Source organism: Anoplophora glabripennis, unplaced genomic scaffold (genome assembly GCF_000390285.2).
Source record: "Anoplophora glabripennis isolate ALB-LARVAE unplaced genomic scaffold, Agla_2.0 scaffold153, whole genome shotgun sequence".
Lineage (NCBI taxonomy): Eukaryota > Metazoa > Arthropoda > Insecta > Coleoptera > Cerambycidae > Anoplophora > Anoplophora glabripennis.
Genome location: NW_019416245.1, coordinates 66692 through 79169, shown reverse-complemented (window position 1 = coordinate 79169; position 12478 = coordinate 66692). Strand labels below are relative to the sequence as shown.

The 12478-nt window shown below is 30.6% G+C and overlaps 1 protein-coding gene across 3 annotated transcripts in view; it reads left to right on the top strand.

Moving 5' to 3' along the window:
* Nucleotides 1-12478, top strand: part of LOC108909802 (tyrosine-protein kinase Src64B) — a 114797-nt gene that overhangs the window by 69284 nt on the left and 33035 nt on the right. The window contains exon 1 of one of the 3 annotated variants that reach the window (XM_018714230.1): nt 5605-5913. The exons of the other annotated variants lie outside the window; for them this stretch is intronic. The gene's annotated coding sequence lies outside the window, so the exon portion shown is untranslated. Of the gene's footprint in view, nt 1-5604; nt 5914-12478 lie in introns of those variants that run through there. 3 annotated transcript variants of the gene reach the window in all.

Sequence of the window (12478 nt, the reverse complement as noted above, 5' to 3'; positions counted from 1 at the left end):
GTTTGGCTAAATTTTGTAAATATTCGATGCTTACATACATGTTAAGTACCCACCTAAAAAATAACTATGGTTTGAACTCCTAACACCAAATCCATTCATCGCAATGCATGAATCAGGTTTGACCATAAACAATTTTGAATTGTGAATAATTATTTTTATTTATAGCAAGCAGTTATAAATTCCTTCATATCCGTGCTAACAGCGCGGTGAAATTTTTCCCATTTTCTAGAATTTTGCAATGCAAAAATAGTCCAGTCAAAGACCATTTAGGTTTTACTTACACTCTACTTCAAAGTTGACCTTGTACCGGGGGTTACTTTTACCCTCGAGGTGACAAATGTTTCATTGAAAATAATTCCGGGCATGGGTATATTGACTTATTCTAAGCAACTTTTTTTTTCTAAAGGATAAAAATTAAGTAAGATGCCATATCTTACGTTTAAAATTTGCATATGGTCGTAAATAGCAACTTGTTCAAGCCCTTTCAGCTCAAACTCTTACAAAAATAAGGGCTGAAAGAAAATTTAACTTAATAGATCTTATAGCCCTTGAAAGAAACTACAAAATGTTTTTTTTTTGAAGGGCTTGATAGCATAAAAACTAAGCGAGTTATGGGTAAAAAACCAATCACATATTTTTGCAGATATCAGAACACGTATATTGAAGCATTGCTGAATACGCATTATAGCTATATTTTAGGAATAGAATTAGGAATTTTAGGAATAGAATAAAAAAGGAAGACTAGAATGAAGAGGATTTTTGATTATTTATATGTTATTTGCAATAAAAAAAATGACTGGACTAAAAGAGAGGTTTGAAAATGTGACACATTTTAATGTAAATACAGAATAGGAAGCATAGTTAGATCATTACTCATACTAGGCACAGGCGTATACAGGCTCCCAAAAATGAGAGAGGACCTTACTTAACAAACGGAAATGCTTGTTTTTTCATTCTAAGGAAATATTACAAATTTTAATCATAATAAATATTTGATTTTTCTCAACTACATTAATTTCATCCACCATCCAATTGCTATCCTTCCTCTTCCCTATGAAGACCTTGGTCTGCTTACCATCTCCCCCGATATATAATATTAATCTGTTTTGTGTGTTTAGTATTACTTGAAATGTTTGCGAAACATTTTTGGAAACGGTTTATATTGTGTTTTATCCTCAGAAATTTGATGTAGGGTCTTGTTTGTTCTTATAATGGGATCAATATTAGCTTTAATATGAGGCAGTCGAAGGCAGTATTTACATGAAAACATCTTAGTTGATATATTTTGTATTTCTAAGGAATTTTGACTTGTATTCGTTATGTAGGAGGTCATGTCTATCATAAAAAATGTTGATATTTCCAACTGAAAATTTAGGTTTAGAGAAATTCTAGTAGCACTTTTAGGAGAAATTCTAATAGTTATTCAAAAACCTATGAAACTTAGGTATAAGGACATTGAAACCATTGCAAAGCACTTATCATTGCACAACTTTTATGTAATTCAACCAACCAGTTCTCTTTCCAACATTCCATGGTGAGCAGTCTAAAGTGAGCCACCTTTCATAAAAAAAACAACAGAGCATGTTAGAGACGTATATACCAACTCATAACAGTAAAATACGGGTAGTTAAATGATTCTTTTGTTTAGAAATTGTCGAAAACCTAAAATATGTTGGTAGTTACCGTTTTACTTACAAGTTAATAGCACATATGTTGTACAGCGCCCATAGATAAAAATTACTGTATCCGGTATTAAACACATTACAAATATAAATTTTCGAGACCACACACCATTTCGAATTTCTTCAAATCTCTTTGCAATGCTTTTATTCAGTTTGGAATAAATATGTAATTAATAAATATTATTTTTACTTTTCTCCTTTACATGTTTTAGAAAAAAACGACTTCTCACATAGAATTACACTAACGAAAGTTAAGAATCTTTTCAAGATGGAACGTTAGAATATCTTAAAGAGAAAGAAACGCCATGATTTTGTTTAGTCATATACATTTTAAATACCATATATTTAAAAGGTATTAGTTAATTCAAATTTAAATATTTTCCTAAAAATGTCATATGTGCCTTCTGACAGCAACTTCAATGAATGTTAAAAAGAAACAGACTATTAATTAATAACTAAAAACATTAAAGGGAACAACTACTCTGCGAACTAAAGTCCCGTTCAACAGTGAATTACATCAGCAATATCTAATAAAAATGTCATATCTAATAATTACCAAAAAAAATATGTAATAAAAAAACGGGTTGACAATGTATGATTCTCGTTAGCTATACCAATTTACGTTCTTTTCGTCGGGATTCGGTTGGTTTTCATATAATAAAAACTAAAATTGGACGAAGTAATTGGCGTATTTTTCTGAACTTTAATCCATATCAATGAATATGCAATACTTAATTTACGTAAAATGTGGTTTATTGACACCTCATATTCAAGTTATTTGATGCAATTAGGTATTTCCCCGAATATTCCTCAAATTTTTAAATGTGTTAGTTACACACATATTATAATCTAAATTTATAAGAAGGGGATAAGGTTAGTTTGCTAGGTGTAACTAAAATTGTTGACCAGACTTAATTGTTCTTGAATTAATTGAATATGATTCCAATTTTTGATATACCTTCTGTTTAATTGTCCAGAAACTATAAACCTATCAGTCCTTTTATATCGTGCACTTTGTTTGAACAGTGAACATTTTTTTCTTGTTCAAACTGAGTTCTATTATAGCAGAGTTCTAAAAAATACATAAAAGTATGTTTGAAATAAAAGTAAAAATTGTTAAAAATGTCAATATTCAAGTTATTTTTGATATATTATTTACAGGATTCTGTCAATTGTTTTCGGTAAATTAAAATTAAAGACATACTTTTATAAATTTTGAACACCTTGTATCTAAAATACGAAGCGAAGTACTTTATTCATGTATAGATCCACAATTAAATATTGATCAAATACCTATTTTAATTATACACCTTATATAACTTATTTGAGTATCGATGTTTCGATGGTAGGCTGTTAATAAAAAGTTGGGGACTGCTGAATTAAAACATATTTTATCGGATTGCCACAAATACTTCCTGCGGGTAGAACTGGATTTTCCTGGTTGATTAAAATTTTGCTATGCATACATGTTTTTTAACAGTACATATGTATTCCTTGAATAGATAGCAATGGTAATTATCTTGGTATTCTTCCTGTTATAAAACTATTATTTATTTGAACTTGAAACGGACAATAAATTAAAAATATATGAGTGCATATAGTTTTTCATGGGGAGTAGTTAAAATAGGAAGCAGTTATTTCGTTGCCAATTTTGGTACAAGTCAAATTTAAATCTTTGTAAGTAAGATTTTTTTAACGCAAGTTGGTCTCGAATAATCAAAAATTAAAGTATTTAGGAAGAAACATGTCTTTACACGCCGGTGAAAAATAAAAACCTTTAGAATCAGATAGAGAATACCTTACATAACAATATTTTCCTACAACCTGCTTATTCTCCTGATTTGAAACCTAGCAACTATCTGATGTTTTCTGAGTTGAGTTTATTTGAGACGAACAATCCCAAAGGAAAGACAGTTTCATTTCATTGAATATGGATGTAAGATGTTATCTAGGTGTAAATTTAGTTGTATAAAATTCGAATAATATACGAAATAAATAAATATTTAATTATGTGTATAGCAGCAATTGAACACCTTTTGTTTATTTGCCGATGTTTTGGTGTTATATGAAAATCAGACATCTGTTTTCTACATTTTGACATATCAGTTAAGTGTCGGCATTTCAACTACAGATAAATTCTATTCATCGATTAAATCTACATTTGTTTCGTAAAAATTGTATGTACAAGTGACTGACAGACATAAATTTAATCGACTGATAAATGTGATACTAGGAAAAACCGTTCCCAAGTATTCAAAACTTTTGCCAACTATTTTTTGGTCACATTGTTGTCTATTTCTCTGGAAAAAAGGAAAAAACTTATTTTAAATATAGTTTCTTAGTTACATGACTAAACTATTAATATTAGTATAAGCTTAACATACCTGTTGATTGCAACAAACTCAAAAATTTGTCCTCCTCTACGAGGCAGACAAGTAGTAAGGGTTCTATTGACATAATCAGTTGTGATTGTAATGGTCATATTCGTTAGTCAATCAGATTATCATCGACTTTTGCGTCTGGCCAGCTTGATTATCAAATTGATATCGTGTCGAATACCTTGCTTCATTTGTCACAGGAGTTAGATGGGGATTGAAGGCATACTTAGATCGCAAATAATGGAAAGGTTAAATTAATATAGTTTCGTGACATTGCTCTAATTGGAATTATTAATTTAGATAGAACAGTTATCTTTAGCAGTGATGATACCTAAAAATATAACCTTACGTGTCTGTTTTAGCAGTTTTAGCAATTAGTAAGTAACCAGTGTGTGCTACTTGAAATTGTATTTGTTGAATAATAGGGGAATTGAAATTAAAAAAAGGAATTAATTGTGTTTAATTTTTATAATAAATGATTTCATTGTTATTGAATTTTTGTNTTCCTCATGCAATTATTTGAATTTTATGAGATTACCTTTACCCACCCTTAAAGACAGTTTCTTTTCCAATAACACTATCTCCTTTTAACCTTAACTTTGTGGCCAAGAGTTTGCAGTTAAGGCATAACATTTTGGCCATCTGGCCATGCCAGTGTCAAAAAAGCTGTTGTTGTAAGACTGCTATAAAAGTTTAAAGTGTTTAATTATATAAAAAGGTCGTTGACACATTTTAAATTAGGTAAGTGTATCAGTTTTAATTTGAGTTAATTGCAGCTAAAAGTTTTTTCTTATTCTTAGTTCCTGACATTTCATATATGCAGTTCTTTAGAGGCGACCCTACAAAATTGAATTTTACCTCGAAGACAAAGCTCGAGTTCCGTGACACAACATTGCTCTAATTGGAATTATTAATTTAGATAGAACAGTTAACTTTAGCAGTGATGATACCTAAAAATATAACCTTACGTGTCTGTTTTAGCAGTTTTAGCAATTAGTAAGTAACCAGTGTGTGCTACTTGAAATTGTATTTGTTGAATAATAGGGGAATTGAAATTAAAAAAAGGAATTAATTGTGTTTAATTTTTATAATAAATGATTTCATTGTTATTGAATTTTTGTGTAAATACAAAATACTCTTGAAACAGGGGAATTGCTTAAACATTTGTCGTGTATTTGACTTGACGAGTTATTGTTTAATATCAGAATAACCCCAGTTATTTGTTCAAACTTTAACTATCATTCGGGTTTTCAATTTCAGTAATTATTAATATTAATAGTACTAGGACTTCCCGAACAAGTACCAGAATGGTTTTATTTACATGTTAAATTAGTTTTCAACATAAATTGTAGCTTATCCTTTACTTCAAACATCATTATTTAACAAACAACATATCTGCAAAACGGAAGTAGTGACTGCGGTTATATATCTTTTCTAACTGGGATTCCCTCGTATTGACTCCCACTTTTCGATATTGATATCCTCTGTTTGAAGACTTAACATAAAACTCAACCAGTTTATTTATTTATTAACCGATAGTTTGTCGTACCATTAATGCCAAACTGTATACATAGTTTTATTTATTCTGGATACTCACCTTTATCAAACCAAAACATTTTAGAGATTACAACCAAGTCGACAGTTTCCCGTATCCTATCTAACATCAGTGCTCTAGATTGAAATGTGATGTCGAGTCACTGGAGTGTTGAACAGTTCATGTTATTTGTTTTGATAAAAAAAAATAAATAAAACGCATTTGTAGTTAAGTGCAGTGACCAACGTGACCATAAGTTATGATAATGTGAAAATGAATAGTGTAGAATTTTTAACGATGTACATAAAAAAAAAACATGGTGAGTAAGTGCACACTTTCGAGATTTATTGAATACTTTTTGTAGTCTTGTTTATTTTCATGGAATGTGTTTTGTTTTTCTTCTCGTATAGGCAGTAGCCTGTTATCACTTTTCCATATAACGATGAGATTATCTTTAGTGCCACATATTCCCGTTTATTTTTATTACAGAGCTGCACTGTTGTACTTAAAATTACAAGTAGCTTTAAATATTTTGTTACCGTCAAGTGTCTCTCCTCAAATAATAAAATTATATCAGCCTGCATCTCGTTATATGATAAAGGAGGTTTATAGTGATATAATTTTTTTCATGAATATGTGGTTTTCGCACAGTACGAGGCACTTACGGCACAGACATTTAGAAAACTTCTTTATGTTAATTATATTACCAGAGCTTTGTAAGAATCCACCTTAAATTGAACACCCGTATCTATATTATACACTGAAAGAAATGGCGTTATTCTTTATTAGAATTGTAAATGCCATTATAGGAATATTGTATACTATATGTGACAGATTAACAGGTCAATATTGGATATAAAACGCGTATTGCTAACACAGTGACTATAAACCGTATTATTCATTGAATTATTATTGTTTATACACTTTACGAAATGGTACCTATTTTAATAGAAGTTGTGTATTTGTTATGAAAGTTTTAATTTGCGCTATACACATTATTTTATAGCAACAGTTTAATAAGCTCATTTCTTTCAGTGAGGTTATTATTATATTCAGTATGTAGACACAACTTAATATTTTTTAAGTTCTGATAATTGAATTATTAAAATTATATGTTTTGTTACCTTGTAACAGGTATACAGTGTGTTCTTTTTTAGTATTGCGAAATATCGATAATGCGATCCTTTGCTAATAAGTAAGGGGGTTATTCTCTATAAACTTATTGTTAAAGTTGCAAAAATATCGGTGTTGATAAGATAAAGTACTATCCCAAATTGCATTCTTCTATGTCGGTTCAACTGTAAGAAATATGGACAACTGCAATTTCAAAATTAGCACACTTCGTTTTATTTCAAGTTCTAGCCTAGACAATCTGTCTCCACTTCACTTAGACCGAGAAAATGAATGTGTTGGTCTTAAATGGGAGTACATAAAACGACTCTCTACAAAGCAAGATTGCTGTTTTATATAATAGCAGTTCAGTGTTACTGGAGAAATCGATTATTGAAATGTTCCAGTTGATGCAATTTAAAAGAGTTCGTAAAAAATCGGTTGGATATTATTTATTTAAATGGTATGCACATGACACACGTCATATTTATTTAATTCCCATCAGAAGATATTAGCATATTTGTAAATTTATGTAAAATTGTGATTCATATTTCATTTATAATATGAGAACTTGACAATTATTTATGTTCATTTCCTAAAAGCTAAACGCATTCCTTTGAACTATGTAGCAGATTGTATTTAGAATTGGTTATTTTTAAAATGGGTTATTGAAAGGGTAACTATAAGATGTGGGTAATAATATGATAAAAAAAACTAACAACATTTATGACCAAGTATATCAGACAATGGAACTTGGGTAAATTGAACGTAGCTTAATTTTTAGTTTCTGTGGTCATCCAGTAAATCCATTTTCTGCTACCTGCTAAAAGAAACCTTATTCCTCATGCAATAATTTGAATTTTATGAGATTACCTTTACCCACCCTTAAAGACAGTTTCTTTTCCAATAACACTATCTCCTTTTAACCTTAACTTTGTGGCCAAGAGTTTGCAGTTAAGGCATAACATTTTGGCCATCTGGCCATGCCAGTGTCAAAAAAGCTGTTGTTGTAAGACTGCTATAAAAGTTTAAAGTGTTTAATTATATAAAAAGGTCGTTGACACATTTTAAATTAGGTAAGTGAATCAGTTTTAATTTGAGCTAATTGCAGCTAAAAGTTTTTTCTTATTCTTAGTTTTCAAGAACTAAGTATCTAAAATTTAACAATGAAAGTGTCTATTTTCTTGTGCATTTCAACTTGAGCATATTATGAAAAGTTCCTGACATTTCATATATGCAGTTCTTTAGAGGCGACCCTACAAAATTGAATTTTACCTCGAAGACAAAGCTCGAGTTCCGTGACATAGATTTATAAGGACTTCTTCACTTGAACTGAAGGATCGATCCCAAGGGATTGTACAATCATTTTTAAGTTAGGACAATGCTTTTAAAATATTCATCTAATACTTAGGCCATTTCGTCATCATAAAGCATGTTTATTTTGTACATAAATACTATTCTATGAACTCATTAGGTATTGTTGAAGGAAACAATTGTTGTAGCTTATAAAAAAGTGCATTTATACTTAATGGAGACGTCACATTTTTTTTTAGATAATATAAAATTGACAGTTTTTATCCTTAAACAATTTATGAAAACATTGGTTAAATATTTGTAGGGGTAATTAAGAGATTAATGCATATATCTCTTGATTCTGATATCAGTGAAGATATAGGCGTTCATTTTTTAAATATGCTAGGAATTTATCAACCAGGGTCGTTTATGTTAAGAGAATAGTTTTGTAGTAAATAAAAGTCAGTCACTGAGGACAGAAATAAGTAGTATGACACTAGATAATTTTAAAACTTGACACAATATAACAGTTTCAATCCATTAGTAGGGCATGCAGATAAGAAATAAGTAAATTAACCTAAGGATAAATATGTTTGCATCAGTCTTTCACTTGCTTCATTAAAGCAGAGATAACGTGACATCTGAAAATTTTAATATTTTATGCAGTTACTTATCTCTTTTTGTTGTGCTTTCCTTTTAAATTTGTCCCATATAATTTTAGTAGGAAGACTGATTTTAATTTTATCCGTATAGTTAATTTGGGCAAATTACACAAGCGACACCACCACGTTGATCGACTTGGCATAGCGGTGCGTTGTCAAACAACGTGGGTGTCAAAAGCGGTTCACAAATATAGGCGAGGCGACGCTACCAAGTCCTTCACTGGTGTCGAGTCTTGTAACCTCTTTAAATCGTTAAATGGCAATTCTTATAGTCAGTGTTTCCCGCGAAGAATGGTCACCTTCTATCTATAGGAAAAGAATGTTGTATATCTAGAATTTGTAGTCCATTGAATGTCAAAAATTCTTTTTCAGCAAAACAATTGAACCTTTCAATGGAATTTCCATTAAGTTTTTTTTTATTCCTCATATCTGTAAGCTTTTCTGATTAAAAAAAAAAAACGTGTCTAAGTTTGCTTCAGTAGCTTCTTCTAAATAAGTAGTATTATTAAATTTAAATTAAATGGCAATAAAAGCAAACTAACAATAGTTAAATTCAAAAAACCTGTATTTAAAAAAAAAACTATATGCCTACAATGTGTTCCGTTTGACTACCCAATTAGCTCGTTTTAAAAAAAAATGTTGGGCAAAATATAAAATGATGTTACCTGTTTATTATATATTGTGGATATAATTCAAGACTGGTCGTGGCATTAGTCAGCAGAGTAGTTGTTCTGTACAATAATATTTGTTAAAATTCTGTTTCGCTTAGTGCAGCACTTATTTTTATTTCCCTGACACTTTCACAGTATTGAAGGCCTAGGCATTCATACCATGTCTGTAAATAGATATCAATAACTACGAATAAATTATTACGTCTCACGTATACCATATTGATGAGAATTAATTTGCTCGAAACCGGTATATGTCTGGTGGTTGGGCGAATGATAGTTGTCTACTAGATATTGCGCATGTAAACAGAGGTATAACATATTTATATGTAGAGATTACAAAAACTTACGACGTGTTTCAGCTAAAAAATATATATGACATTCGTTTGCCTTTCCTTCAAAGGGACCGTATGTTGCCTTCAAGGCTGCTCCCCAAATTTCTTGTGAAATTTCATTTTCTGCTTCTGACAATCTGATTCTAAAAAATCTCTATATATGATATTTTCTGGGTCGGTTTAAAAGTAAATTTCCGAGTTTACGCCCGTAGGTGATTAGGTTAAATGCGATATTTTTTATTATGACTTAATTCTAATCAGTACGTTCCTGTTTATCACTGATTTACAGAAAAAATCTGTTATAGTTTCTATACTATATCTACTGGAATTACTTAGATCGATGAGGCCCCAATTTGTGTTAATTTTCAAATATTTCATATTAGATCAGAAGAATCTTTCGTAACATATCAAAATTTTGTATAAAACTACATGTTTGCAATTTTTCATGTAGGTTTCAAATCACGCGCGAGTTAACATCCTCTGGGAAAACAGTTTATTTCTTTGGGAATGTTATCAGGTAAAGCAAAATATCCAGTAGCTTCCTGATTACACAACCAATGGTCGGTATTTTGAGTATCGGTTAAAACTTGGTCAACTAATCACATGGTTAGACTGTGAATAATTTCCAAACGTTACTCACAGCTTCACATCGGATTAGTTAACCACAATCAGTCTTAACCGACATTCAAAATGCTGGCCCTAAGGGATTCACTTTCACGTGATTCCGCTACAGTTTGGCCTATCATGTAGATCTGTTGAGGTTTGCTCCGTTCCATTTCTCTCGTGGTACAGTTGACAATTGGCTCTTAACTGCGAGGATAAGTTTAGGCACCTGTGCATGCGTCTACCACAGTCATTAGATTAGAATAGTTACCGTGCGTGTTTGTCGTACTATTTTCGTAAGTGTCCTCCGCATTATTTGCTAATTGTCGGTGTGGTGAGTGTACTCTCAGCCATACCCGCTTCTAATGTTTCTTGGGCGAATATCACGAGCGGATTAAATCCAGAAATAGATGGTTACTTGACCCGGATAGGCCGGTAAGCTGTGAAATTGTTTCTGCGTGTGTTTATGTTGGGTGGATATATGAGTGTTTAATGCTTGCGCCCTAGCTTCTTAGAACAAATAAACTGATGAATAAAAAAATATCTTTTTTAGTAGAGGTTTTGGAGGTATCATTAATATTTCGACCGTTTCAACTGCCTTTTAAGATGTGCAGCTTATATTTGTTTGCACACTACATACAGGACATTTAAAAAATTGTAAAACGTATACGTACAAAGTCATATTTAATGGCAATGTGTACCCTTTAAAAACATGTAAAAACTTTGCCAACTTTTTAATTAATAAAATCTTTTTTCCTCATGTAAAATCCTCAAGAACCTTATAATCTTGTTCTTTTTTAGGATTTTAAAACTGGTATTCATTTTCTGCTAGCTAATCAAAAACAATTTATTAGTGGAGTAAATTTGTCCTTCACAGAATGAATATTTCTCAATTCTTAGAAAAATGGGACACTAGTTGAAAGTAAACAGTTTTCGCGATAAAAGCAATTTAAAAGATAAGATTTGAAAAACAATTAGTTTATTATTGAAAGGAGTGGGGGTAGGTAATACCCATTTTTGACTGCTTAAATTGATGTTTTCCTTGTTTTAATTGCGTTGGTTGGAATGAAATGATTGTATTTCACTCAATCTACAGTAGTTATATGTAATCAGTTCTTGAATAATTTGTTTAGGTAGTAAAACGTTTTTTCTGTGCACATGGGGTGGGTTTTTTTTTTACTTTCAACTAACATATCATTTAACAGTTGCAAATTTTTGTTTTGGAGAAAATATTTTAATAGGTTTAAATCAGTTTAAAATCCACTCAAGATATCTTTTTGATTCTATTAGATTGTCAACTCATTAAAATTTTGAATTACAAGTCATTATATATCATTACCCATTGACATATCACAACATTTCTTCTTTTAAGTAGTAATCGAAAGATTAGATGAAATTAAATCGAAATCACCTTTTTTTTTTAAATAAATATAATGGTTATATCGATAGATCAACATTAATCTCTACAAAAACATTTAAAGTGGATTATTTGTAAGGTAGTTTCAAATAATCCTCATATAGCTCTATATACTTCTATCCGTTTTAAAAATTTTGACTTCTTAGTGTTTTCTGTACAAGCATTTGTATGATATGAATCGTAAATCAAAGCAAGCATGTAATTTCTAATACGATCAACCATTTTGTTTCTTTTTGCACTGACCTTTGAATATCAATTACTTGTTATGATATTCATTACTATTTATTTTTTCGTTTAGCTTTATGAATTAATATATTCCATGTGGCACTACTGTATTTCCTTTAGCGAAAATAAGGAGGCTGATGGTTATTAATGTATCACCGCGCAAATTTCCCACTAATCTCATGATAGAAGCCAAATTTGGATAAATACAATTAATGTGAAATGGGTAGGTGTTAATGATATATTATTTCATAGTGGTAGAAAAAAACATAATTTTTTATAGCGTAAATGGAATAGCGTTGGAATGTCGATTTAAAGTTGGATTAATATTAATTTCATTCATTTGAAGTTTGAATTAGCCTGAGGCAACAACAAATCGACATTGGAATGGTTGGAAATAACAAGTCAGGTTATTTAAAATTAACTGATCTTTCTGTCACAACGAACAATGACACTTTCCTATTCGGTCAGGAAGACAGCTGATTGAAGATCACTCATATTTTGTAGTAGAGGCTGGAGGAACTGTCAAAATTTCCCCATTTTGTTTCGATCAACATTGGTTTGTTTTTGAAAA